This window comes from Furipterus horrens, unplaced genomic scaffold (assembly GCF_987537825.1).
Source record: "Furipterus horrens unplaced genomic scaffold, mFurHor1.1.pri manual_scaffold_2, whole genome shotgun sequence".
Lineage (NCBI taxonomy): Eukaryota > Metazoa > Chordata > Mammalia > Chiroptera > Furipteridae > Furipterus > Furipterus horrens.
Genome location: NW_028327172.1, coordinates 35,273,341 through 35,298,181, shown reverse-complemented (window position 1 = coordinate 35,298,181; position 24,841 = coordinate 35,273,341). Strand labels below are relative to the sequence as shown.

The window sequence follows — 24,841 nt, the reverse complement described above, 5'->3', positions numbered from 1 at the left end:
CAGAGAAAGAAAAATGATTCTACGTGATTTGTTGAATAGACTTTAGGTGACCATTTAATCCAACTTATTTCAATTCCTTATTTTACAATTAAGAATTCAAGGTTTAGTGGAAGCTCATCATTGGTAGAAATGAAAATAGAACTTTATTTATATGCAAGTGTTTATGCTGAATGCTAAGGATGATAAATAAGAAATATAAGGAACTGTCCATATGACCAAGGGAAATGATAATATAGTTGAGTAGTGTATCCGTCAGAGTTCTAGCAAGAAACAAATGGCACACTAAAGTGGAGTAACTTATGAAAGTGTAAGAGAGTTAAGGTAAATAACCCTTATTACCACTCGAGGCCTGAAGTGATAAGGGGTGTCTGAAGAAGCTATAGGAGAGGAAAGCTATAGCTTTCAGTAGAGGAATCCAGCTGCTGTCAACCTGTGCTGTTCGGGAAGGAACTGATACCCTCACCTATAATACCTCACCCTCATTCTCCTCTGCCCTGTGCCTGTACCAACATACTTGTTGTCAACCTAATGGTTTATTTCTCTCTCCTCATTGACCATCACCATACCAAAAAGGCTAGGTTAATTTATTTTTTTAATAGTAGTATTGCCAATAATTAGCACAACTTATAATTGATCTCAGGGAAACACTAGGTTGAGTGATTTGTCCCATAACACAAGGGAACAATTTTTAACATAATTACTGTTGAATTTGATTTTTCTGCTGTTTTAGACTTAAATAGGTACAATGATTTCAAAACTGCAGTTAGTTTTTTTCTGTCACATCAAGTTTTTTCTGTACAGCTTATCTTCATGCAACCACTCTAGGCTGGATCAAGCCTGGATCGAGGGAAGCACTAGTGCTCTCCTATTGGCTGAGAGTAAACCTCTCTCAAGTGCAGAGGGCTGGAGGACAACCTTGGAGACCAGCGACAGGTTCATACTTGTCTAGGCTATTTAGTTACACATGAGACAGTGTGGTGAGAGGTAGTGTGCGGCTCTGTATAGTGAATTGTATTCCAAAGTGTAGTCCGAGTTCTTGTCTGTATACAAGGAGTTAGCAGAATTTACTTTTTTATTTACATATGTACTTATTTCCTTTCCTTCAGATCATGTCTGCCTCTGCTATTTCTCATCGTAAGTGCCTAAACAACCCTGATTTGCTTTGTTATATCTGTGGCAGTTTCACCATTTCCAGTCAAAGGACATCAGTGCATTTGTCAGGCAAGCCTATTCTGCATATTTTAAAGTAAAACTTGGTGATCAAGATAAGTCTTGGGCCCCTCACAAGGTGTGCAAGCAGTGTGTAGAGAGTTTACAGATGTGGACGAAGGGAACATGTGATAAATTGCCATTTGGTATACCTACGGTTGCGCGAGAGCCCAGAGATCATTCAAGTGACTGTTACTTTTGTATAGTGAAAACGTCAGGATAGAACAAGAAAAATAAATGTAAAATAGAGTATCCTGGTCTACCATCAGCTACATGCCCAGTGCTTCATTCAGCTGAAATCCCAGTGCCAGTTTTCATTGAACTACCCTCTTTTGAAGAACAGGAGTATGGTGAAGGACTAAGTGACAGCAACGATGAAGATTTTGAAACTGAAGATGACTCAGTTCATAAGGGATTTGAACAGCATGAGTTGAATGATTTGGCATGAGATTTGGGACTGTCCAAAAAGGCTTCAGAACTCCTAGCACCAAGACTGCATGAGAAAAACTTGCTTGAAAAAAGAATGAAGGCATCCTACTTTCAATCAAGAAAAAGTGCATTTCTGCAGTACTTTTGAAGTGACGGTGGCTTAGTGTATTGCCATAACATACACAGTTTAATGGAGGAATTGGGAATTCCAATCTATAATGCAACTGAATGGCTACTGTTCATCGATAGATCAAAGTGGAGCTTGAAGCGGGTACTCTTCCACAATGGCAATTTATTTGGTGCAGTCCCAGTTGGCGATTCAGTTTATTTTCATGAAGAATATGAAGACATAAAGAGTCACTGATCTGTTGCAATATCACAAGCACAATTGGATCATCTGTGTTGACCTTAAAATGGTCTGCTTCCTTCTTGGTCAGCAATGCAGATACACCAAGTATCCCTGTTTTCTGTGTATGTGGGATAGCAGAGCTCGTGAGAAGCACTGGGTAGAGTCAAACTGGCCTCCAAGATCTGACCTCACACGTGGTGGTCCAGATATTCTAAACGAGCCACTTGTTGACAGAAAGAACATTAGATTCCCACCTCTGCCCATAAAACTGGGTCTCATGAAGCAATTTGTTAAAGCTTTGTCAACTGAAGGAGACTGTTTCAAGTGTCTCATTTGGCATTTCCTAGCCTGTTATTTGAAAAGATAAAATACCTTAATATGTATGTTTGGTAGCAGAACTTTACTACTTGTACACAATTTGACTTACAGTAACAATATATAACCTTTATATGAATAAAATAATTCTAAATAAACAGTATATTCACGTAATTTTTTCTTTATTTTCCTTTGTATGTATGTTTTGTATGATTTTTGGGACAAAGGGAAGGTATCCTGTACCTTAAAAAGTTGACGTGGTTGAGAAAAACTGGGGTCATTTTTGGATTGAGATGCCAAAAGTTAGTCAAAAACAAGTGTCAGATCTAACTCAATGAAAATTGTGTTCCCTGACTTCTGGCCAAGATGGAGGCTTAGACTGACACGCTCAGTCTCCCTCTACAACTAGATAGGAATACAACTACCTCAAAACAAAAGATAACTAGAAATTCCAGAATATAAAACTACACGGAAGCCAAACGTACAAAGTTATGAACCAGCGGCGTTCGTTGGACAGGTAGGCAGAGCGAAAGTGGGCGGTGCTGTTTGCGGTAGCACCAGAGACAGTGGCAGGGAGAGCAGTCCTGGCTGCAGTCGAGCCCCAGCAGCTCCTGACCCCAACGCTGGGAAAAGCAGCCACCTCATTGCCTCGGAGGGCAAGGCCCAGAGGGCAGGAGGACGGATCCGGTCTCCTAGCAGAGAATAACGGCAGGAATCCATCTTGGACCCCCCGCCCCCACACAAAGCACCACAGCGCTGTGAAATAGGTTGCAGATTGCCACTGGTCGCTGGGTAGTGACGATAAAGCGCCACAGCACAGCGGAGAAAGGTTTCGGGTCGCCAGATGAACAAATAAGAAACCTGTCAGAGGCTCAGTTCAGAGCTGTTGTTACAAAGTGGCTTACAGAATTAACAAAAGATTTGGAACAAGATGAGAAAGGACTAAAAGCCATGCATACTGAAAAGAACAAAAACAAATACAAGACAAGTGGTGAGGAAATAAAATCCAGAGATCAGATCAACAAACTGGAACATAGGGAAGGAACAAACAGTCAATCAGTGCAGAAAGAGGATACAGAAAGCAAGGAAAGTGAGAAGAGGATCAGAAACCTCTGGGACAGCTATAAGAGATCGAACATATGGATTATAGGATTGCCAGAGGGTGAAGAAGAAGAACTAGAAATTGAAAAATTAAGTGAAAATATAATAAAGCAGAACTTCCCAAACTTGGGGAAGGAAATAGACTTACAGTCCAGGAAGCACAGAGATTTCCAGAAAAACTGGACCCAGGGAGAACCACTCCAAGACAAATTATAATCAAATTGTCAAAAAGATAAAGAGAGAATCTTAAAAGCAGCAAGAGAGAAGAAAAGAATCATGTACAAAGGGGTCCCAATTAGACTATCAGCTGGCTTCTCAAGGGAGACCCTGCAGGCAAGAAGAGACTGGCAAGAAATATTCAAAATAATGAAAATCCAAAACCTACAGCCACAAGTACTCTACCCAGCGAAATTGTCATTCAGACTAGAAGGGCAGAGAAAGTGCTTCCAGGACAAAATAAAACTGAAGGAGTTCTTTAGATCCAAACCACTATTATATGAGATGTTAAAGGGACTGGTTTCGAAAAAGGAGGATCAAAACTATGAACATTAAAATGAAAACTACATCACAAGAACCAACAACAGAAGCTAGGGAATTGAAATAAAGGCAAACTAAATAGGCAACGAGAGTGGGAAAAGAATTATAGGTATGGGGAACACATTGGGGAGAGGTCAACAGGGAGGGGTAAGGGAGTAAGGGAGGGATATGGTACATGAATTAAGCATTGTAGGGGGGAATGGAGTAGACAGGAAGAGGTTGAGAAGAACTATATGCACAACCAATGGACATGGACTAAAAGGAGGGGGACAACTGGAGGGAGGGGGGCCACCGGGTGGAGGGGAGCAGAGGGAAGGGAAATTAGGACAACTGTAACAGTATAATCAATAAAACATATTTAAAAAAAAAAAGAAAATTGTGTTCCCAGTGTAAATGAGTAGCCATTAATGGGGGGGGGGGACTAGAGTTAAAAATAAGTAATTTTTAAAATTCTACAAACATATTGGTCACTGACAGGCCTTAATATAACTTCTTTTATATACCAGTTGGAGCTACTAATGGTAACTGTTTTCTGTGCAGCATTGTCAGAAGGTGTAGTGTTTGGGAATATAACTTATTCCACACTGAACTGTAGGTTTCTTTTTTTTAGTTTAGATGTATTGACTGTAAACAGACAACCACATTTCTCCAGCAAATTGGGTTTATTCTGTAACAACAGCGAATCACAATTCAGGTCATGTGGTTTAATGCACAAGTTTCTTGAAACAAGGGAGAGAAAACTTTTAATAGAGAATAGAAAGTTGGGGAAACTAAACATTCTTCCTCTTGGGCTCTGTGGTTGATGTAGGGCATGAGAGCTCCCCCTTCTGGTTTATTGACTTCATTTTAAATGAGGTTTCTGTTTATTTTTACAGATAGGCTTTCTACAGGTTATTTGAAGTTTGCTTTTGATCTGTCAGTTTCTTTAGCTAATCCATGTTACATTATAACGGTTAATTCATTTAAAATAATTCCCACATTTTTACTATGTTATATATGGAAACAACTACATACATTGTAACGATTTTCTTAAAACGTAGTGTTAAATTCATCTCTGTATTTACATTTTATTGGAAAAAGTCATTTACTTATGCAAAGTGTAAAACCTTTAGTACTTCCCCCTCCCCATAAGTTAGAATCCTATAATGATCCCTGAGTATCTGATTTTTAAAATAGATTAGAGCTTCTCTTTCTTCTTTTTCAGATCAAGTCACTTTGGGGCTAGTATCTATGTTTGCTTAATTTTAAGCTCAGTTACCATGACAAAACTTATTTACTCAACTAATGCCTAGCATTTTCAAACAGATACTGCTGGCAACTTCAATTTCTGTCTGTCCAATAAATATCACAAATAAAAAATGGTGAAATTTTATTTTAAATAGAAAAAAGAATAGTTTTGTTAGTATCCATTGATTTTTGAAGTTTTTTCTTAGTTAATGAAAATGTACTGTGATGCTTTTATAATTTTAAATATCAATATCTTTTAAATTTAATATTCAGTTCTAAAATAAAGGCAGGTAAGAGACTGGTAAATGTATCTCTATTTAAATACTTAAAATCTTATCCATGAAAAGTTGTTTAAATTTCACACAAATTGATAAAAATATTCTTAAATATACCTGTGCTACTTTCCTATATAGTTCTTTTTGATATGAAGTTTATTTTATTATTTGGAGATATAGTCATTTGGTAGAATCAGAGTTCTTTGTTTATGATCCAGAATCTTTACCATACTGGCAATGTGCTTGTTCATATTAAATAACCTACTTTCTGCTTTTTACTTTATAAAAGTAACAGCTGCTATAAAAGAAAGTTGCAGTTGCTACTTTCAAAAGCTTTATTATTTAAAGAATACTTCCTTTGTGGCCTTTAAGTATTTCTTCTAGTCATATTTTTGTGGTTTTTGTTTTGTTTTGTTTTTAGAGAGGGGAAGGGAAGGAGAGAGAAAGGGAAACACACATGAGAGAGAAACATTTATTGGTTGCCTTTGGCACACACCCTGAGCCACACGGGCCAGGGCTCTCTTCTGTTTTAAGAGGTCAGAGACATTGAAATTAAGTAAAAGGAAATAGAAAATAAGAACCAAGGAAAATAAAATGTGGTTTAAATCAGATGTATAAAGTGGTAAGCAGCATTTTTTTTGCTAGATGTTCACCCCTCATTGATTTGGGGAGATAATCAGATGTGAATTTGATTGGAAAGATGAGTTGGTAGAATTATAAAAGGTAATCAGAGAGAGATGTTTATATTCTTTGCAGAGGCTTGTCTCACTTAAAACAAATAATTCCTTTGTTTTACTTGAATGTCTGCCTATAGGTAGCTCTTTCAGTTGAGAGGTGTTAGGTACAGTGGTAAGAAAGGGCAGGAAAATCACGTAATTATGCTGGCCCTTGTTTTCTTTATCTATCAAATGAGAAGATTGGAATTATTGACTTCTAAATTCCGTTCAGCTCAAATATAGTCTATTTGTAACAGAATAACATGATACAATTGGCTTTGAAGACTGATTTTGTTGTATAAAATAGATATAATTGTAAGAGAGGAGAATTTATTGGAGACTGTTGTTGAAAGTGATTCAGGCTTGATATGATAAAAATATGAGAGAAAATCAGAAATATCCAGACTGAATTAGATTGATATGGGGAATAGAGAGGAATTTTTAAAATGAGTCATTTATTCATTCAACAGGTAACCTAAACTCCATTATATATAAAAAATAATCCTGATTTCAGAGAATGGCTATGAAGTTTGCGTGTAATAATATTGAGTAAATAAGTTTGCCAGAATTAAGGATGCCTCCCCTTTTTAAACTATGTTTTACTTATTTTATTAATAGTTGTAATTGAGTCAGCCATTTGAGTACACAAAAAGACAGAGACTTAAAGTGGTTACACTCACCATTTGTTATCTTTCAAATTCATGACCCAAGCAATATTTAGATACTATCTTCAGTGCTTTCCAGCCTCTGTTCAAAGATGGTTTGGACAGAACCCACGTTTGAAGATGGGCAACTTCAGCACTCAGAATAATCCTGGGCACATAGCTGGCACTGACAGTGCTAATGATGGTCAAAGGCAGACTATAGAGGGGTATCAAAGCCAAAGCCTGGACCTGAGCCCTTCTAGGTAATTTCTAGCTTTTTGTAGAAGAGTATTTTTAACTCTCTTCAAGTACTCCTCTTGGGGCAAAGATTACAAAGTAATGATGAAATATACTTAAAATCTCTGCCCATGGTGAAATACCGTTAGTACTCTCCATTGTATTATTTAGGAATACAAAGGTCATGTGTCTTTGTAAACACATAAGAGACATAGAAATAACAGAATAGCGGAATTTCTAAACAAAGGAATTTCCAGCAGAGAATTTTCATGTCCCCCCAGCCCCGTCAATACATACACCTATTACATCAGCAAGGCTGGCTTTGGTTGGCTCATCATTCTTAAGTCTAAACTATAATTTATCTGTCCCCCAATAAATTAAAAAGGGGCTGTCAGAGAAGAAACGTATGTTGTATTTGCTTTGTTAGGTAGAGGGTATACCCGCAGCAGCAGCTAGGTCCTTTGTTTTACTTGAATGTCAGTGCGATTTGTGGATCTTTTAGTTGTGTGAGCCTTAGCGTTTGGAAACTTGGGCTCTGGCATCAGTCTGCCTGAGTTATTGTATGCATAGATTGGAGTGTCTTAGATTTTGTTGATAAGACTATCATTTTTGGTTAATCTCAAACCTCCCCAGAAGGACCTTGTTTTGTAATCTTCTGGTTTTCTTTCCAGACCTGGAGTCAAGTTTGTAGCATATTCCTGTTAGTGAAATGAGGAGCCTTCTTTTCTCTTTTGGTCTTGTTCATAAACCATGCTTAGAATCCCACAATATTTATCAGGATATTCCTCATGCAGTCCTGAATTATTCAAGTGTTTCAGTGAGGTGTTTTAACCCTTTGAGTGTCAGCGTCGCTGTGAGCGACGCTGACAAATTTTCCCCAAAGTGCTAGCGTTGCTCTCAGCAACTTTTTTCGATGGCTATACATGTAAATAACAATGGAATAATTCGTATTTTATGTTTTGTTCTCTTTTTTTTGGTACCTCAGGTTATATATTGATATAACTTTTTCTCATGTTGATCCAAATTTCGAATTACACATGGCACTCAAAGGGTTAAATATTAGCTATTATAAATTTAATCTCTCACTTGCTTAAATTATACTGAAAATTACATTGTAATTTAAGAGGAAAACATTTTATTTATTTGAGGGAGGAGAAAAATAGAAATAATATTTTTAAAGGTTTACAGTACCAATTAATTAAGTTATTTTTGGCACTCTCATCTGAGAATATATCTCTTGGTGAGAATGTAGAGTCTGTGCCAGAGATGGAGATAAAATTTTGCTCATCTATACACTAGAAAAACTAGTGTATATCTAGAAACACGTAGGTCTAGAAGAGAAATTGGTAGGTAAAAACTTGAAAACATCTCAAGACAACAAGAAATTAAGTATACTGGTAAAATGAAAACAATTACTTATACTTCGAAAATGGTTCTCTGTGCTCAAATTCCCTTATATACTAATTAGATAATTTTAAATGGTTCTTAAGATACTAAGGTTTTTTAAAAAAAGGTAGGTGTTTTGCTTAATTTCAGAACATAAAATGATAAAAACAATCTCATAAAAGCTAATGAATAAAAATTTTATTTTTTCAGTTACAAGTGACGTATAATATATTTGTTTCAGGTGTACACTTCAGTGATTAAACATTATAAAATGAATTGGTAATCCCTATAAATCTCCCACCCATCTGATACCATACAGAATTATTAGATTTTATTGACCGTATTACTTATGCTGTACTTTACATCTCCATGACTACTCTGCAACTATCAATTTGTACTTCTCAATTTCTTCACCTTTTTCACCCACTCCCACAACATCCCTTCCATCAGGCAACCATTAAAATGTTCTCTGTATCTATGAGTCTGTTTCTGTTCTGATTGTTGGTTAATTTTGAGTTTTACATTCAGTTGTTGATTTATTGTCATTTTATTGTTTATATTTTAATTTTTTTTATAATTCTTAAAGAAGACCCTTTAGCATTTCGTGTGGTTATGGTTTGGTGATAATGAATTCTTTCAGCTTTTTCTTGTGTGGGAAGCTCTTTATATGTCCTTCGATTCTAAATGATAGCTTTGCTGGGTGATCTTTGTTGTAGGCCCTTGCTTTTCATCACTTTGAATATTCCTTGCTTTTCATCACTTTGAATATTTCTTGCTGGTCCCTTCTGGCCTGAAAAGTTTCTGTTGACAAATCAGCTGACAGTCTTATGGGAGCTCCCTTGTATGTAATAACTTCTTGCTCTCTTTCTTCTCCTTTTCACATCATGTTGGTATGCTTGAATAGTCCCAGAGGATCCTTACATGATCTTCATATTTTTGGATTTTTGTTGTTGTTGTTCTGATTGCTTTTTTTTTTTTTTTTTTTGCTTCCTCATATTCCAAACAGCTGATTTGATTCTTGGGGTAATCTATTCTACTGTTGATTCCCTGTAAATAATTCATTTTAGTTAGTATATCCTTCATTTCTGACTAATCCTTTTTTATGCTGTCGAGGTTCTCACTAAGTTCCTTGAGCATCTTTAGAACCATTGTTTTGAACTACGTATTTGGTAATTTGCTTGCTTCCATTTTTTTTTTAGTGGTTAGTTTGAAAAAGCACCTGGTCCTTCCCAAACCCAAGATAATATAATCCCATCTTTTTTTAAAAAAAATTAATTAATTTGTTTATTTATTTTTGAGAGAGGGGAAAGGAGAAAGAGAGGAAGAGAAACATCACTGTGTGGTTGCTTCTCACTCGCATCCCCAACTGGGGACCTGAAGTGCAACCTAGTCATGTGCCCTGACTGGGAATCGAACCAGTGACACTTGGCTCGCAGGCCGATGCTCAATCCACTGAGCCACAGCAGCCAGGGTTTTGCCTCCATTTTATTTAGTTCTTTTTCTGGAGATTTTTCCTGTTCTTTCATTTAGGACATGTTTCTTTGTCTTTGCAGTTTAGCTGCTTCCCTGTGTTTGTTTCTATGTATTAGGTAGATCTGCTATGTCTCCCAGACTTGATAGAGTGGTCTTGTGTAGTAGGAGTATGGCCGAGTAGCACAGTTGCCCCAGTCTCCTGAGCTGGGTACTCCAGTTGCACCTCTGTCTGGGCAGTCCTGTTGTAGTTGAGTCTTGATCGCTGTTGGTATCACTGGGAGGGATTAACTCCTACCAATTGGCTGTGAAGACCAGCTGTGACTACAGCAGAGGAGCTGCTGTGTAGAAGTTGACACTATGAAGCAGGATTTGCTTCATTGGGGCTTTGGTGCTCACCAAGTCTGTCCCTTGAGTGTTTTGCTTGTGAAGGTGGTAGGGTTGTAATCAGGCGTGGTTTAGAGCTGCCCACTGGGTGCACTGGCTCTGGGGCTTCCTGGGAGGTGCAAAGTCAGCCACTGCCTGTGCCTCACCTGGGGCCATTCAGCGTGAGCTACAGAAAAATACGCAGATAACTGCTACCTGTGTTGGGCCTGGAGGTGCCCAGGAGAAGCCAAGCTGTGAACCCAGGTAGGCAGCTGCAAGTGCCAGGCCTGGGGCCACTTAGCAAGAGGTAGGGAGTATACAGAAGCTTGTTTGAGAGATTGTAGGAAATTCCAAAGCATGAGGCAAGACAGGCTAATTGGAAAAACCACTGGAAATGACTTGAATGGGCCTGCAGGTTGGGTGGGGCGGGGTCTTAGGGAATTACCAGGGCAGTGCAAACAGTGTGAGGTAGGTTGATTGAGACTAAAATTTGGTGTCTGCCTGCTGGGTGTATATAGGGGGAGGGCTCTTGTCCTGATGCCAGACCATTCAGTTCCTCCCCATATATCCCTAGTTCCTTTCAAGCTGCTGTCCCAGCACTGGAGCTCAGTGGGAGTAAGTCTGAGTAATTCTGTATGCAGGCTCTTTAAGAGTAACTGCCTGGACTCCAGTAGCCTCCGTCTCCCTCAGCCGTAATCCCTACAGCCAAAAGTTAGGGGGACTTGTCTTCCTGGCACCAAAGCCCTGAACTGGGGGTTCTGGTGTGGGGCTGGGATCCCTTGCTTCTCAAGGGGGACCTCCACAGCCAAGATAGCCCTCTTGATTTTTAAACCACCACACTTGTGTGTGGGGCCAGCTCCTCCTACCAGTCTCAATGTGGCTTCTTTAAATCCCTAGCTGTAGGACTTCCATTCAGCTAGATTCCAGGAGGTTCTGAATGATGGTTGTTCTGTAGTTTACTTGTGTTTTTGATGTGGTTGTGAAAGGATTCAAGTATCACATTTACCTATGCTGCCATCTTCACTGGGAGTCCTCTAATGGATAAAAATTTTAAATGCTTATTAGTCTATTAATAGGATATAAAGATTTAAGTAAATGCTACTTGTATAGGTTAAAGCTCTACCTATTCCAAACAGTGTATGACTTTAGTATTTTATATTTTGTTCACTCACCCCATTTTTACCCCATCCTTTGAATACATTGGAACCCCAGCTCTCGAACTTAATTTGTTCCAGAAGGCTGTTTGAGAAATGGTTTGTTTGAGAACCAAATCTCCTTTGTCGCCTGAAAGACATGTGGCTGATCATATAGGTATCAGCATGAAAGGGTTGTTGGGTTGAGAACTGAAGTTTTGTTAGACAACAGAGACATTTTTCCTGTGAACAGCTTGGTCAAGAACAAATTGTTCAAGTTGGGAGATGTTCAAGAACTGAGATTTGGCTGTATTTTGTTTCTGGTTTTGTGCTCTTGATAGAAAAAAAAACCCAAACATATATTTCAAGTGCTGACTTATAAAGTCTGAATTACTATTACAGCTTTAGAAAATCATACCTGATTCAATTTATTTTCTTTTGAACTTATTAAGAGAAAGGAAGGAGAAATGCATTTTATTGGACTTGCCTGGCATGTCCAAAGACCAACAGATAAACGAGGATTGCTAGATTAGTGTCACCTTAAGAAACAATTATAGGAGAGGAGTTGGAAAATAAGTAAATACCACTCTTTTGAGGAATTCGCTGTAAAAGGGAGCAAAGGAATGGAACTGTGGGTGGAAGTATGATCTCGAGAAGTTGTCTGTGAGACTTGGGAAATTACAGCATACTTACAATGTCATGGTAATAACTCAGTAGCGAGAGAAAATTATGATGTAGGAGGGGGTGAGAATTGCCAGTGAAATATCCTAGGGTAAGCAGCAGGGAATTGGATCCAGTGCATTTATAGAAATTGGGCCATTGACCAGAACTCAGAAAGTTTATCTGTAGTATCGGAATAAAGTGCAGGGAATATGGAATCATATATTGAAGTATAATTTGATGACTTGATAAATAAAAACAACATACTTTTCATTTTTGGAAAGTTCTTATAAAATGCATACCTAATTATCCTTTTAGCATAGCAGAAGGGAATAAAATGGGAGATAAACCTGTGTTTAAATTCTAGCTCTGCAAGACTAGCTGACGTGTGACAGAACTGTTACAATATCCCTGTATTATTTAGGGGCCCAGGAAGAAAAAGAATTCACCCCCAGGTTGTTCAAATAAAAAGGTTTTCAAGGAGTGTGCTTTGAGAAAATGAGCAGGGTTGAGGATAGATAAGATATGAGATGATTAGGCAACTATGGGAAGCTGTTACTTCACCTGGGCCTGAAGGAACAGGGTGGAAATGGTGTTTTCTGAGTACACAATGCTGTTTTCAGACTCATATCTGAAGCTGTGAAAGGAAGACCATCTGGTAAGAGCTGTTGTCATGGAGGGGCATAGCTATTGCCTGAGACAATGATGTATAGGCAGGGACGCGGCAGAGAACTTGATCTCTTTCTCCTCCTGAAGTCCAATTTCCTGCAGTTTGCTCCCAACCTAAGAAGAAACCAGCTGCATGAGAGCTCAGGGATGCAGATTATAGGGATCAGCCTCCCTAGGGTTGAGTGAAGGTCAAAATAGGTCTGGGAGGCAAATACAGAATAATTACTTAATCACTAAGCTTCAGCTTCCCTGTGTATAAAAAGGGGTTACTTGCAAAGTTGATGTGATTTTACATGACTGCCAAGCACCTGACCCATGGCTAGCACACAGTGACTAAGATGGAATAGCATAATGGTTAAGAATCTTTAAAGATTTGGCAGTAGGCAGATCTTAATTTCATTGTTCTCTCTGCCTCTAAGTCATGTGACTTTGGGCTGATCACTTCACCTTTCTTACTGGCTGTTGTGTCATCTGTAAAATGGGGCAATAAGGTCCGCCACAGAGAGTGCTAAGTAACGCTTAAAGGAGACAATGTGTAGTAAGTGCCTAGCATGGTGCTCGTACATAGCATGCAGTCTAGTCACCACAACCATCATCATATTATTTGATTAATAAGAAGAGTAAATAATTACAGTAGTCCCCACTTATCCATGGGAGATGCGTTCCAAGATCCCCAGTAGATGCCGGGGATAGTACTGACCTCTGTATGTAGTGTGTTTTTTCCTATACAGACATACCTGTGATAAAGTTTAATTTATAAGTTAGGCATATTGAGGTTAACAATAACTAATAATAAAATAGAACAGTTACAACAATATATTGTAACAAGTCATGTGAATGTGGCATTAAGTAAAATAAGGGTTACTTGAGCGCAAGCACTGCAGTACTGGGACAGCTGACGTGATTGCCAAGAGGGCCACTGAATGACTATCTTGCGGGTAACGTAGACGTGTGGATGATCAGGACAAAGGGATGATTCATGGCCCCAGTGGGCCAGCATGAGATTTCATCATGCTACTTAGAAGGGTGTGCAACTTAAAACTTATGAATCGTTTATTTCTGGGATTATCTATTTAATATTCTTGGACCATGATCAACTGAAACCCTGGCTAACAAAACCATGGGTAAAGGGGGAGTACTGTAGCCACAGCCCCGACCCCACCACCTTTTTTTTTTTTTCTTCTCAGTTTTTGACTGGAGTCTTCCTTTGCCATACAGAGGTCAAGATTACTATTTTTGCACTTCAGAGTATTAGGAAGTACAATTTTAGTTTAACTTTGTGGCTATCGATTAATGTTTTTGGCTTATATTAAATAAACACAATCAAAGTTAAATGGATTTTTTCATTGGGCCTGAGTTGGAAGGCAAAGAAATAGAAAAAGGTGCACATGCTGAAATTCAGTATTTCATTAGCAAAGATTTGTACACAGAGCTCAAATAAAATGTCATCAAGAAATATGAGAACAGCTCTGTAAGACTGATTTGAAGACACATATATGTTTTTCTTTTTGACTGCATAGGGAACAATGAAATGAAACCTCATTGACGTAATTGAACCTGATAACATCGCCTGGTTGAACTGCTGATGTTTCACTGTGGTCTTGGTGGTTTTGTTGAGCTCTGTAAAGCATGTTGGACTTACAAACATTTAAAAAGAAACTTTGATCTGGATTCAACTTTTAACCACAAGGAAAAGCTGAATTTATATATAAAGGCTCCATCTTCTTGGGTTCACTTTATGAAATCAACTAAAAAACTTTTTAATAGTGTATATACCTCTCATTACTTAAAGGAAATGCTGTTTTTAAAATTAGTTTTGAACAGATAACCAGTATGTGAAAATTATATAAAAGTTATATTTGAGCTTATAAGGAAATGATGGAAGCTCCTAAAAACAGCAAGTTAAAATTTCATACTTTTGTTAATGTCTTATAGTGTAACAGAACCATGTTTTGAGAATATAACACCATCACTATTAACATCATCACTATAACATTTTTACTGTGATTCAAACTTCAACAGTATTTAAATTATTTACAGATTCTACTTTAGTATTGGGGTTGAAGTTTAGATGCCTAAAATTTTGTTGACTTTGGAACAATGTATGTACTTTCTGCTTGGAAGTAAGATTTTTAAAAAGCTCTCAGATACTATTATATAGGGGGAATGGATGCTTCTCCCAATGTTTCTTAAACTGTGCAAATAGGTTGTGTATGGTAGGTTCATTCTGTATACAAATTCTTTTCTCTATTTCTCTTAATAAAAATTATAACATATGACAAAAGGTAGTGAGTGTTTTTTTGGATATTGGTAATGAATACTCAAATTCAACACAGACCTGGAATTTTAAAGAGATTTCTCACTGAAGATTATTTTCAGGGCTGTGTCAATAGCTAAGTTATTGGACATTGCCATACTTAAAAGCTTGAGAAAGAGAAGTTCTTTGCATTTTAATAAAGAAAATACTTCTATTATATTTGCTATTTATGTTTATATTTTCTACTGCTTTTTTTTATATTTATATTGACCAGTTTTTGCTTGGCACACTGAAAAGATGTATATTCTATGCCAAAAATTAAGTGCATTTACATTTATGGTGTTTCTCTGACACCGTGCCATGTCCAGTGTGTGTGCTGTAACCACCAGCTTGTTTTATGTGATAAGTCAGTGGACTGTAGATTTGCAGTTAGGAGATATTCATTGTTTTTGCAAGGCTCTTCCTTGTGATACAGGTAACTGATTCTCTCAGAACTGACTCCAACATGTTTTCCAGTCTCTATTGTAGTTTACAAAATAATCATTAATTAGGGGGAAAAAAATCATCTTTTGTGGTGAAGAGTTTTAAAGTGATAAATACATAAAAAGTTGACTATTGTTGTTCTTCATAGAAGGACAAATGGTAGTCATGTGTATTGCACATACACCAAGAGTGGATTCTTACTCAGCACATTTATCCAGCAGTAAAGTAAAATATCTGTGGCAGTACTCTTTTACATTATATGGTTTTATCTTGCGCCATCCCAAGGTGCCATATGGTAAATACATTTAGATCTGTTCTCTTCCAGCATAATGTTTATCACCTGTTTGGCTAGTTTTACAGGTCTCTTGGCGAAGTTCTATCTTTTTTATATGCTTTTGCTCTGAGGAGTACAGAATCTCAAGGGTACCTCTATAGTTTTTGCCTCGTTTTAGGAACAAAGGTTTTCTGTTTCATAGAAGACTGCATTACGTGCTTATTCTAGAGAAATGCTACTGGTTTACCAAAAAGGTTCTATGTTTTGTTTGAATATGTCATAAAAATTTTTGTGTGTTTCCATCATTATTTGATAAAATTTCAATGTAGAAAACATTCAGAAGACTATAAGATGAATGAATTGCAAGTCTAAAAAAAAAAAAAAATCCAGCCTTTAGATACTCACTTTAAATGTCCTGGTCATATTTTTGTTTTTATGAATTTGTGTAGTATTATCACATCCACAGATTTGTATTCTGTGTGCATTAGAGTTTTGTTACTAATTTAGGTTCAGCATTTATTCTGCGTTACTTATGTTACTATTTTAATCAATTCTTTAAGCTTTAGGAAACCAATTTTGAGCAGTTAATTTTTTGACCAGGGATATAATGTGACACATTGAAAAGAATATAGACTTAGAAGATATAAACAATAATATTCAAATAACACACAAATACTTTAGCTAAGATGACTTATGTTCTTACAAAAGAATGCAATTCTAAGGACACCAGCTTTTAAGGATATGAAGATTAAGATAATTATATTTCTGTAAAAATTCAAATTTCACCTTTCACAATTTTGAAATATATGTAAACAAACTCCATTTATTTATTTATTTATTTCTAAGTGCTCCAGGCCACTGAGGGAACAGGTTATGATTTGATAAATAATGGCTAATACTCTATTACTGTTTCCTGGTTTACACTTTTATCTAAGTGCTATTATTATGGACATTAGGTTATATTTTCATTAAGGGTTTTGCTCCTTTGGATATCTTTCTATCCTGTATCATTAGTTCTCTTACTGTCCTGGATCATTCCTATTAAGTACAAACAAGCTCTAGAACCTGTCCTGTTAATAAGAAAAAAGTATTATCCCACATTATTTTCCAGTTATTGCTCCATTTCATTCTTGCCATTTACAGCATAATTTCACAAGTTTTCTGTAGTTACTATTGCTACTTTTCTACCTTTATAAACTCTTAATTTTTAAATTAAAGCTGAGTACTTATAAAGTATACATAAAGTATAGAGACTAAGGATAGCAAACACCATCCAGCCAATATATTACCATTAACTTTGAACATTACCAATAACTTTGAAGTTCCCTCTATGCCATTCTCAGATCCGTTTCCTTCTCTCTCTTTTTGTTTTTTAAATTATTTATTTATTTATATGTTTGTTTGTTTATTTTTAGGGGGGGAGGAGAAAGAGAGAGAGAGAAACATCATTGTGTGGTTGCCTCTCACTTGCGCCCCCAACTGGGGACTTGACTTGCAACTTAGTCATGTGCCCTGACTGGGAATTGAACTAGTGACACTTGGCTCACAGGCTGGTGCTCAATCCACTGAGCCACAGCAGCCAGGGCTCAGTTTCCTTCTCTCTTAAGATGTTCACCATGCTGAATTTATTTAGTTTCTCATGTTATAGTCCTAAAAAGTACATTTTAATGTAGTTTTTATGTTTCTAGGATTCTTCATTTACTATTTGCATTCCACTGCATGAATATACCAGATTTCTCCATTTTGTTTTTGGACATTTGTGTTTTCTCTAGTTTTCTTGCTACTCCAAACAGTGCAGCTATGTGTATTCGTGTTCTTGTCTCCTGGTCAATCTGTATAGCAAAGAATCAGACTTTGGGGTTTTTCCCTCTATCTGTTGTGGATCGATTCTTTTGTAAAATACACTAAAAATGTCTCAGCAATGTCAAGTTTCTAAACATTTACTGTTAATTTCAGTATTTATCTTATTGTGGACAACACTTTAAATAACACTATGTTAAGATATATTTAGTTGCAAAATTCCTGGATTATACATCTTCTGCTAATGCAGAAAATTTTGTTTTCTCAAAGTCACTAATATTCTAGTTCAAATTACACAGAAGGCACTCTGCAGCAATTTGTGGCTGTCACTGTATCTGGTTTCAGTTCCCTAATATGCAGGGGATTTCAGACAGAAGCCTGCTGCTTTTTGGCAAATGTATTTTTCATCTTAGAGAAAGTCAAGTGCAAGTAGGAATGAGCTGCTGCTTAGAGTTCTTTCACAGCCAGCCTAGCAAGTACAAGTGAGAGAAAGCCATGATAATTGGATGAAGAGCCAAGGAGGAGTGAATTTATTAAGGGAGATGGTCTGCCATACAAAATTCTATAGTAGAGAAGTCTAAAGAGTAAGCATAGAAAAAAAATTTGTACATAGTAAGGTTTTTGGAAATCTCTAAGAGCATAATTCAAATGGAGTGTACAGCACCTCTCATGTTAGCAGCAGCTTTTGAGTAGACAGCCTCAGGACGGTCTCAGTGCATCAGGGGAACCTTCTCAGGATGCAAGCTAGTACTGCTCTGATAAGCAAGAAGCAGGGCTACTTTATATCAGTGTTTTTCAACCTTATTTTTGTTATCAACCCACTAAAGGAACCCTTTTTAGACATTTTTTCCCAATCATCCCTCCTCCTCTGAGATTTTAATACCATAGATTTATAGTGTATCTGTTGATGTACTGTGGCTTTGGTAGAGCCACAACCATTTTAAATTTATTTCCTTTTATTGTTGTTCAATTATAGTTGTCCCAGTTTTGTCCCCCGTTTCTCTCCCCTGCCCTGCCCTGCCCCTCCCCACTTGCTCCCAGTCAATCCCCACCCCGTTGTCCATGTGCATGGGTCCTTTATACTTGTTCCTTGACTAGACCCTTCCCCTCCTTTCTCTCATTATCCTCCTCCCTCCTCTCCCCTCCCCTCAGGTCACTGCCAATCTGTTCCTTGTTTTCATGTCTCTGGTTCTATTTTGCTCATTTGTTTCATTCATTAGGTTCCACTTACAGATGAGATTATATATTTGTCTTTCACTGCCTGGCTTATTTCACTTAGCATAATACTCTTCCATTTCCATCCATGCTGTCGCGAAAGGTAGTTCTTTCTTTCTGCTGCATAGTATTTCATTGTGTAAGTGTACCACTCATTTACTGATGGGCACTCAGGCTCTTTCCAGTACTTAGCTATTGTAAATAACGTGGCTATGAACACTTGAGTGTGTTAGCTGTGGCATGTTGACATATGTTTCCTCTATTCCCACTTTTCTGGGAGTTTTTATCATAAATAGGTGCTGGATTTTGTCAAAGGCTGCCCTTTGATCACCTGGACAATAAATAAGAGCAATATTCTGAGGTTCCATTACTGATTTCAGGAGATTTAACATAACATTGGTTTACTTCCTGATGTTAAAAGCCCCTTTTCCCCTCAAGTAGCCCTATGGATACGTACCATAGGTAAATGCATATGTAGAGTCAGTGTAGATATTGATTCTCTTACCTTTTCCCAGATGCAAGACTCAGGTCAGGGCCAGTAATTCAGCTGAAGTACCTGTGGGCATGCCTCAGCTTCCAGTATTTCTTGAAGAGTTACCACAACATATCCTGACTTTTAGTTTCCCGTGCCTATGATACTGCTTCCATTCGTGAACATCTCAGTATCAAGATTTTTAAGTGGCAGGTCAGTTAGGACTGGTCAGCTGGAATTATGTTGGTCCCTCTGACTCAGAGGGAAACAAAGTGGCTGGATTTAGGGTGGAGAGCCTTGAGAATGACATTAGGATTATCTAAAAGGATGGCCTGATATTCCCCAGCCAATAAGAGGTCAGCCAGTATCCTCCCCTTTGTTCTTATCAGGGCAACACAAAATCTGCAGTATACACTGTGGTGGGCTGTCCCAGAGTGAACTTCTCAGTTTATTGTACCAAGTCACAGGTGGGAGCCTTGGTCCTTGGACAACCTACCCATCACTGAGACACTGTCTCCAATAGCTTTGAGAAGTATGCTACTGACCTCTTAACATTTCCCAGATGTGGGGGGGTAATGTCCTTAGTATCATTCCTTATTGTTCATGCACAAACAAGTCAAATGACTTTCTTAAGTCTAGGAGGCAAAGGCAAGGACCATTAATAACTTAAATACAGTATTCCCTCACTTATTGCGGGTATTATGTTCTAGACCCCGCCGCAAAGTAGGAACCTTACATTTATTCTGCACTCTTAAACCTATGTAACTTTAACAACATATGTATACAGTATCGCAAAATCCCGCGATATAGTGAAAAATCCGCGATAAATAATTAAATATAATACTTTAAAAAATCCTGTGATACAGTGAGGCCGCGATAAGTGAATCGTGATATAGAGGGACTACTGTAGTTTGGAAGGCGTTTTGACATTCCCCAGTCCAAGTTAGAGGCACTTCGTCCTTTCCTTTAAGTGCCTCATATAATGGTTTTGCAATTAAATGAAAATCTGAAATCCAGATCCTACAAAAAACCATTCCTAAAAATCCTCTTACCTGTCTGCAAGTAGTAGGCACTGCCACCCTAGCCAAGACTTCTCTCCTATCAAGGAGCAAGTTCGTTTGCCCCTGAAATAATTCAAATCCCCAGTATTTTACAGAAGGTCTGGGTATTTGAGCTTTGTTTTAGGAGACTTTGTATCCCTGTTTAGCCAGGAAATTTAGGTAGTATTTAGGAGAGTATTTAGTATTTAGAGGAGTATTTTTGTCAGAGGCCACCTTGCTGATGCTTGCAAAGAAGATAGCATCTACCTATTGGAGTACTGCTCCACTGTCCAGTTGAAGTTCTATTAGATCTCTGGCTAAAGCCTGTCTAAACAGTGAGGAGTTTTAGAACCCCTGGGGAAGAACAGATCAATAGTATTTCAAATGTAGTATCTCCTGAGATTTAGAGCTCAAGGGTATATGAAAGAAGGTGTCCTTAAAGTCCATACAGTAATCCACCAAAATTTCCCAATGTGGTCAGCAAGATATAAGGGTTATGGACCAGCAGGTGATGTCTTCCACTATTTGGTTGATGGCCCTCAAGTCCTGGAAAAACTGGTATTCCTCAGTGCCTGACTTCTCTACTAGTATCAATAAAATGGGAGCATTATATGGGGAATGACAAGGCTCAGTAAGCTGATACTCTAGCAATGCTGTTGCTAATGGTTGGATTCCCCTCCTAGCCTTGTCGTTTAGAGGGTCCTATTTCATATGGAGAGATGTTTGCTTCTGCAGTCATATTTTGATTGGGGTGGCTGTTTTAGCCTTCTCAGGCCTGCCCTTTAACCATACTTCCAGACTTATTTCTTGCAGGATTTCTTTGGGGAGCTCAGCCAGAATATCTTTCTTGGCTGAAGCCAGGATGCTGCCTATAAAGCACAAGCTTCTTCCAGGGGTACCTAATGTCAATCCAGCTGGGGGCAAAGGTGATTTTGGCATTTAGTTTAGTCAATAAGTCCCATCCTAAAAGTTGGCACTGGGCATTCTGGCAACACAAGAAGCTATGCTTAACGTTTGTTTTTTGTATTTGGCAATATAATGGCTTTTCCATAGTGACTCTTCTGACATTCCAGTCTTGATCCTTGTTTTAGAGGAGAGTTTAGTCATCTTAGTATTTAATACAAAATACGTGGCTCCAGAGTCGATCGAAAAGTCAATTAATTTCTTTCCCACCGTTAGAGTGGCATGAGGTTCCATATGGGTGGTGCTAAAGGAGCCAGTTGCGTTGGTCAGAGCCCCTGGGCCTGACACTCAGGGATAACCCGGTCATCTGTTATGACCCTCATTCCTCTTTGTCCTGTTCTTTGTTTAAACTCGGGCACCCCCCCACCCCCCCGCCATGACCCTCTTGCTTGCAGGACCATGACCCTCTTGCTTGCAGGAGGTACATTGTTTAGGGCCTAGTTTGGGGGCAGGGAAGAACAGTGACCCTGTTTCCAGCACCCTGACCTTGTTCATTGTCTTCTTAACACCACCTGGTATTCACAGCAGCAACCAGCAAGGCAGCCTCTTGCTTCATCGTTGTTCTTTTCCCCAGGCCTTGTCTCTGCTATTGAACACCTTAAAAGCAATCTCCACCAACTGTGACAGGGGCATTCCAAAGGGTCTTCAACCTTTTGAAGTCTTCTTCACATATCAGGGGCACTCTGCCCCCAAATAGTTATATTCTTGACTTTTATCGGGGACCTCTGAGTCCACATCATTTATTTTCGCGACAGCCTCAAATATGTTCTAAGGCCCCGGCTGCTGTGGTTCAGTGGATTGAGCACCAGCCTGTGAACCAAAAGGTTGCTAGCTTGATTCCCAGTCAGGGCACATGCCTGGGTTGGGGGCCAGGTCTCCAGTGGGGGGCGCGCAAGAGGCAACCAAACAATGTTTCTCTCATACATCAATGTTTCTCTCTTCCTCCCTACCCCTCTCTCTAAAAATAAATACATAAAATCTTTAAAAAAAATACATTCTAAGAATTCAGTTGTGTTTTTGTTTGGATGTTCCACCTTACTAAACTTCTTTGGGCATTCCTTTCGTTTACCCAACCAAAATGCAATTCCTGTAATGTGCAAGCTTTGGGCTGATCCCCATTATTTATATTCCAATGTGGTTCAGTAGTAGGGATAGCAGTGTGATTTCAGCTCACACAGGGGTTTGGGGTGTCCCATTGTGCAGGTGACTAGCTTCTTCCCTTCCCTTTTCTAAGATAACCCACTGTTCTTCAGCAGTAAGCAGGGTGTTTAGTAGGTGTTGAATATCTGCCCAAGTCAGGTTATGAGCGTCAAAAATGGAGGAAAAGAGACTTTCTGTCTGTCTAGGATTGTCCCTATAGACAGGCATATTGTTTTTCCAGTTAAAGAGGTCAGAAGTTGTGAAGGGAGTATACATCGTGATGATTCCTGCCACTTGTCTGTTAGCATCACTTCCTCCCATTGGCTCCTTCCTTAAGGGGAATTACCCTGCCTTAAGTGGACTCCTGACCAGATTGGGTACCCTGCTGGATCTGAGATGGGGGAACCATTCCTGAGCCTAGCAGAGTACTTTCTCCAGCCAGAGATAGTGCGGTAGGGGCTGCATTATTGCCACAGGGTGGTGGAATGACCGCAGCTACTGAAACATTAAGCTGGAGTTATAATAATAAGTCACTTCCATTCTCCTGGGATTCTCCTAAGACTTGTTTGGTTTCTCAGCTTGCTGTATCATAATTTGCTTTTTGTTCAAAGAGGCTTATTCTAACAGAAAAGCATAAATGCTAGTACACAAGGGATTTCATCCCATTTTGCCTCTCTTTTACAGAATAACTCAAGTTGCAAGATGGTACTGTAGTTTAAGGACCCATTTTCTGGCTAGTGTTCTACTCACTCTAGAGCGTATTGTGGCCATGTCATGTTACAAATAAGCATTTTCTTTTTTTCAGTGGTTCACAGCCAAACATGGCCCAGTTTTGTAAGATGCATCCAAGGGGCTACACTGAAGGATGTAGTTCCCCAGGATAATATAGAGTATAGAACTTTTCTCACAATATCAGTCAATAACAAACCAAGCCATTTTAAAGAGAAACGTCAACCTCTACTTTTGTACTAGTTTAACTTTTGATGTTTTAAATTTACTTACCTGATTAGATTTTTTCAGTCTTACTCAGTTTAACCACACAAAATTTCCTCTCAGGTTTTCACAAACCTGCAGCTTTTCTAATCCCTCTTAGTTTGTCTCTTACTCATTCAGAACTAACTATCCTTAGTTTAGGACAAACCGCTTTTCTCTAATTCCTTCAAAAATGTATTTCCATACCTCATACCTTCTTTTACAAAGAAGGCAGTATACCTGCAATTTGTAGTGGTCACTGTATCTATTTTCAGTTCCTAATAATGCAGGGGACTTCAGATAAAGACCTGCTGCTTTTTGGCAAATGTATTTTTGATCCTAGAAAAAGTGACTGCCAAATAGGAATGAAATTTACGGATTTTAGGTTATTGTAATCTTAATATGAGTGTTTTTAGGAAGTTACCAACACCTTAAACGGCCTTAATTAATGTCTCTAGAATCTAGAAAGTATGCTGGTTAAATCACAACCTGAAATAATTTTATCAGAATAATACTCAGGGCATCTAAGATACTGTATAAAGTTAATGAGTCTACTAAACCATAGCCATTCTGAGGTACTCGTCGTTGTCGTCGGCGGCGGCAGCCGTCCGTCTCGAGAGACGATGGCGTAGCTTCTGAAGAGTCTATCTGCACCGCCGAGAATGGCTGTGCAGTCCGACTCGGGAGTGACACGGTATCTGTCTCCTCCCGTGTTGAATCGACATCTTGCGATGACGCTGGAGTGTCCTCTCCAGTGAAGCTGAAGCTACAGAGCCTGGGCAGGGTGATATGGAGGGTCTGCTGTTGCTCATGCAGCAGACCCCCCCTCTCTTCGCAGCTGAAGGATCCAAGGGAAAGACGGAGTCAATACAGCTTGGCTTCAGGTGCGCCGCAGGAGTTGCCGGTGTTGACTACAACGTCAAACCGCCTTAGGGACTGCGGCTCCGGATTTTCTGTCGGGGTTTACTCCCTTAGCCTTTCCCCTGAAGAGGTATGCCGCAAGGCAGCGGAGGTTTTTTGGAGTCAGAGTTTTCCTTCTCTGGATTCTGAGGTACTAGTCCATGACTTTTGTAAGTCCTTATAGCATCCTTGGGTTTCTTTGGGAGACAGTAGGTTTCTCTTTGCTGGCAAGAGGTGACTTTCTGCAAGAATGTTGACAGGGAAATGGTAATAATGACAGCGGACACATTTTTGAGTGATTAAGGGTGGGTATAGTAGAATAGAGCTTGTAATGAGGCAGCCCACAGACCAAATTCTTCCAGCAGCCTATTTTGTATGGTCCTAAAGCTAAGAATGTTTTTTTGCATTTTACAGGGTTGTAAAACAAAAATAAAAAACAAAGTATATGCCAGAGACCTTATTTATGTAGCTTGCAAAGCCTTAAATATATACTATCTGTCCTTCACAAAAAAAAAAAAAAGAAGCCTGCCAACTCCTGATAAAATATTGGACTGATAGAGTAGGTAACACTTTTAAGATCTTTTGCAACCAAGGATACTTAA

At 38.6% G+C, this 24,841-nt stretch overlaps 1 protein-coding gene across 1 annotated transcript in view; it reads left to right on the top strand.

Annotated features, from left to right (window-relative positions):
* Positions 1–24,841, top strand: part of PDE3B (phosphodiesterase 3B) — a 155,573-nt gene that overhangs the window by 77,063 nt on the left and 53,669 nt on the right. The window lies entirely within an intron of this gene.